The following is a 5,241-nucleotide window of genomic DNA, read 5'->3' as shown; positions in this document are numbered from 1 at the left end:
GAGAGGGGGTGACTAGGAGAAGGGATGAAAGAGGCCGAAGAGAGAGGGGGTGAGCTAAGGGGTGGCTACAAGGAGATGAGAGAAAGAGGGAGTGAGTCGAGAGAGGGGAAGATAGCAAGGGAAAATGAGTGTAGTCTATAGATGGTGAGGTAGCAAGGGAGAATGAGTGTAGTCTATAGATGGTGAGGTAGCAAGGGAGTGAGGGAGGGTGAGTAGGAAGCATAAGGACAAGCTAGCAAAGAATTATGAGGGAGCGATGGAGAGGGAGTGAGGGAACCCATAGGGGGGTGTTGCTATCAAGATGGCAAGGGAGGTGGTTTTATAGGAGCAAAAGGGGGGGGTGAGAGAAAAGATAAGTAGTCAGCACCGTCATCACTCTACACAAGGAGGAAGAAAACGAGGAGGCAAGGGTCTACGTTACATCATGGGGATGGCTAGTGGGAAGGAGAAGATGACGAGCAGTTAGTGGCCGACACCATTGTGCAAGGGAGGAGGGTCTAGCCAATGTCGATGTTAGGGGGTCCAGTGCCAGCATGAAGAAAACGAGGAGGCAAGGGTCTACGTTACATCATGGGGATGGCTAGTGGGAAGGAGAAGTTGACGAGAGCAGTTAGTGGCCGACACCATTGTGCAAGGGAGGAGGGTCTAGCCAATGTCGATGTCAGGGGGTCCAGTGCCAGCATGAAGAAGATGGGGGGTGGTGCTGGCTGCCTCCTCTGTTTTTTAGTATTATTATTTTTAAATATGTATGTATGTGTGTGTGTGTGTGTGTGTGTGTGTGTGTGTGTAAGGGAAGGTTCTCACGTATGAGAAAATCTTGGTTTTTTCATCCTTCCTCCCTTAAAGAAATCGGGATATCCTCATCTCGACAATCGATAGGGAAAATCTCAATACGACTTAGATTCATCTTCCCAAGTAGCTTATTTGAGTGCACTTATGCCTTGTGTGGAAACAGAACTATGAATGGCACACCGAATATAACATCATGGATTGGTAAGCTTATTGTCTTGGCTTAAACTTTGATTCATAAGAGTATTTATTGGAACTTTGTAATTTTTCACATATTAGGCAAGCTCACACAGAAACTTCCCTCTCTAGGCTTATTAACAATGAATGGATATGTATCACTAGCTTGTTTCTACTGCAAGAACAAACCTATAGGTAGTCACTCATAGTAGAATGAGAAGTGTTTCCTTCACCCTCTTCTTGCTATGGAAGACCTTTCTAGCTTAGGCTTGTAATAACTACTAGAAAGAACCCTCACCCCGCCCCGTGGTGGGTTACCCAACAAAGGCGGTTGCCCTGATCTCTATGTATTTCTAGAGTTAGTTTCCATGGGTGGGGATTACCTAGTTGCCCCAAACCGATCACTAAATAGATCATATCAGTATTTTTAGAGTTAGTTACCTCGCATGGGGATTACCTAGCTACCCCAAACTGATTACTAAAGAGATCACATCAAAATGGTTACCCCAAACCTATCTCGTCGGAATGGTTGCCCTAAAGGAAGCCCCCTAGTTCATCATTCATTCTTTAAGACCATGTTTGTCACCCATCAAAACAAACAATTCCACATAAGACAGTCATCTTTCTATAAGAAGAACAATCACTTCTCTATAGTAAGGTGTAAACATCATTCATTCTTTGAGACCATGTTTGTCACCATCAAAACAAACAATTCCATATAAGACATTCACCTTTCTATAAGAAGAATAGTCACTTCTCTATAATAAGGGGTAAACAATTCTAATTTTAATCAATGGCTAATAGTTAATATCTTGGAAGACATTTGCATGTCCCCTATCAACGTCCTCATACCATATATTACATCATGTTCTATCTGAACAGTGCTAACAATAAGAGTTTTGGAGGACATTTCCATGTCCTCTCTCAACGTTCTCGTATCATCCAAACTCATTTCATGGATGGATATGGCTCCATAAATAGTTTAAATATCTTGTGTTTACGGCATGCTTATCTTCACTGTGCTTACACATCTCTTGAATCGACTTTTAATGCTTTGGAATGTTAATAACATTTCACTTGGAATGCAAGAGGCACTTAGGTGGTTGCTTGGTGGCACACCTTACAACCATCCCCTTTGCAAGTTGTTTAAATGCACGAAGACTACGATGTCCTCGTTTGGGATGAGAATATGATATTAGGAATGGCATCTTCTTCATTTGGAACGACTTTGTTGTTATTAGAAGTCATCTCCTTAATTGTGTCACACATTAAAAAATATATATATGAATCATATCATTTAGCCAGAAGGGATCATTACCCCTTGCCATATTCTGAACGTGTGCTTGAAAGAGTGGCAGGCAAGGAGGCATATAGCTTTTTAGATGGGTACTCGGGTTATAATCAGATCACAATTGCAGTCGAGGACCAAGCTAAAACAGCATTTATCACGGAGTTTGGAGTGTTTGCCTTTCGCGTCATGGCCTTTGGCTTGACCAATGCACCTACAACATTCCAACGATTGATAAACACGGCCTTTAAGGAATATCTAAGGGACTTTTGTGAAGCTTTCTTAGATGATCTTTGTGTTCATTCCTCTTGGGATGAGCACTTGTTGATGTGTTTACGAAAAATATTTGAAAGGTGTAGATTATATCGCATCTCCTTAAATCCTTTCAAATGCCAATTCTAGGTTAAACACGGAGTTATCTTAGGGCATATAGTGTCCAAAAATGGGATTTCCACGGACGAGAGTAAAATCAAGGTCATTCTGGAATTGCCACCACCCACCAACTACAAGGGAGTCCAACGCTTTATGGGCCACGTTGGTTATTATCGAAGGTTTATTCTCTTCTTCGCCGAGATAGCTCGACCATTGTACAAGCTTCTCATCGAGTTTATTTGGACCGAAGAATGTGACCGTGCCTATGAGCTATTAAAGAAGGCCTTGGCGAGTGCTCCAATCTTGAGAATGCCTAGCTGGGATTTACTCTTCCATGTGCATATTGATGCATCAAACTTTGCTATTGGGTGTGTGTTAACTCAACCTGGAGAACACAAGCTAGACTACCCCATTAGCTTTGCCAGTCCAGTTGAACGATGCTGAGATGAACTACACCACTACGGAGCGAGAAGGGTTGGCAATGATATATATGCAATAAGGAAATTTCGTTATTACCTCCTTGCCACCAAGTTTGTTTTCTATGTGGATCATCAAGCATTGTTGTATCTGGTAAACAAACCATACTCCACAGGAAGAATCACACGATGGCTATTGATTCTTCTTGAGTTTGATTTCACTGTTGTTGTGAGACCTGGCAAAAAACATGTTATGGCTGATCATTTGTCTCGCATACCGAATGGTGAGGCTCCTACTACGGGGGTTGATGATGACTTACCTGCTGACACTTCCATGTTCATGGTGGAGACAATGCCTGAATGGAGTGAGAAGATTGTTAACTTTTTGGTTAATGGCTTTCCACCCAAGGAGCTTTGTAAAGATCTAGCTCGAAAGCTGATCAAAGAATGCGAACCCTATTGCCTGATAGCCGGGACTCTTTATAAAAGAGGAAAGGATGACGTTCTTAGGTGTTGTGCGAGAGGATGAGTATCTATACATTTTGCAAGAGGCACATATGGGCGTAGCCGGTGGTCACTTCTCAGGAGACTTAACTGCGCGAAAGATCTTACAATCAGGGTATTGGTGGCCCACTATGTTCCAAGATGCATCACTCTTTGTGAAGGGTTGCGATGAATGCCAACGATACAAGAAACCCCAACGGAAAGATCAGATGCCCCTACATCCAATCAAAGTAAACCAACCATTTGAAAAGTGGGGTTTAGACTTTGTAGGTCTAATTAGCCCAGCGGCCTGAAACACACAATCTCGCTATATTATTGTGGCCACCACTGACTATATGACCAAATGGGCTGAAGCTAAAGCGACACGTAAGGCAGATGCGAGGACAACAGCCAAGTTCCTCTTTGAAAATATAATCACACGCTTCGGTTGCCCTTTTGAACTTGTGAGCGACAATGGGACGCATTTTATAAATGACGTGATTAAGGAGCTCACAACAAATTTCATGATATCCCATCATAAATCTACTCCTTATTATCCGTAAGCGGATGGCCAAGCCGAGAGTACAAACAAGACATTAATCTCTGTTTTGACAAAGACAGTTGAAGCTCATCGCACGGATTGGGATCTAAAGCTTACGACAGCTTTATGGGCCTATCGTACTGCGTACAAAGTGGCTATTAATTGCACACCATTCAAAATGGTATATGGCCAAGAAGCAATCATGCCGTGGAAATTTGTCATTCCTAGTCTTCGTGTTGCTACTCAAGAGGGTTGGGATGGTAATCCCTTAGTAAAGCGTCTATATATCCTTGAGCGGCTAAACGAAGAAAGACAATTGGCTGTATACAATGTCCTTGTGGAGAAGGATAAAAGGAAAAAATGGTTCGATCGCCACTTGAAGGACAAGGACATCAAGGTTGGGGATAAAGTCCTGATGTATGGAGTGCGTAACGAAAAGAAGAAGCTCAAATATGCTGGTAAGGGACCGTATAGAGTATGTGAAATTACCCCGCAAGGTACCATCAGAGTGGAGACTCTCGACGGAGTTGAAACCATTGGATTCCTTAATGGGAGTAAATTCAAAAGATACTATGACCCCCTGAGCCAAGAGGAGTTACATGCAATCCATCAAAAGAAGGCAGCCAAAGAACAAGCTGAGCTTAAAAAGATACAAGCGAGAGTCGAAGCCAAAGAACGTCAACAGCGTGCTAGGCGACAACGAGAAGCCAACTTGGGAATTACGCAAGTATTTTTCGAGGAAGCAGAGGAGGATGCACTGGAATCTGACCCGCCTCTAAGATACCCAATTGAGTTACAGAGTCCTTACGGGGAGGTACTGTATAATGCATTATTGGATACAGGAGCTCAACACAATTTGCTATCATATGGCGTGTGGTGTCAACTTGGAAAACCACCTTTATCCAAGAGTGCTATCCAAGTTCAAGGAATCAACAAGAAAAAAACCCCTGTCTCAGGAGTTTTGCACACTCCGGTTGCCTATGACAAGGGGACCGTAATTCAAAGCTTTTTGGTTATGCCTGCGGGTACCATGGAAGGGACTGTAAACTTAGGGCGCAAATGGATGATGGCCACCAAGTGCAATATCGATTGGGCAACTAGACGAGTCACAACGCAAGAACCAACACTAGGTCTGACCGCTCAAAATCCCGCACCTAAGTCATCCACTCAAATGC

This window comes from Cibotium barometz, chromosome 7, assembly GCF_041138505.1.
Source record: "Cibotium barometz isolate CiBa-2024 chromosome 7, ASM4113850v1, whole genome shotgun sequence".
Classification (NCBI taxonomy): Eukaryota; Viridiplantae; Streptophyta; class Polypodiopsida; order Cyatheales; family Cibotiaceae; genus Cibotium; species Cibotium barometz.
This window is presented reverse-complemented; position numbering follows the sequence as displayed.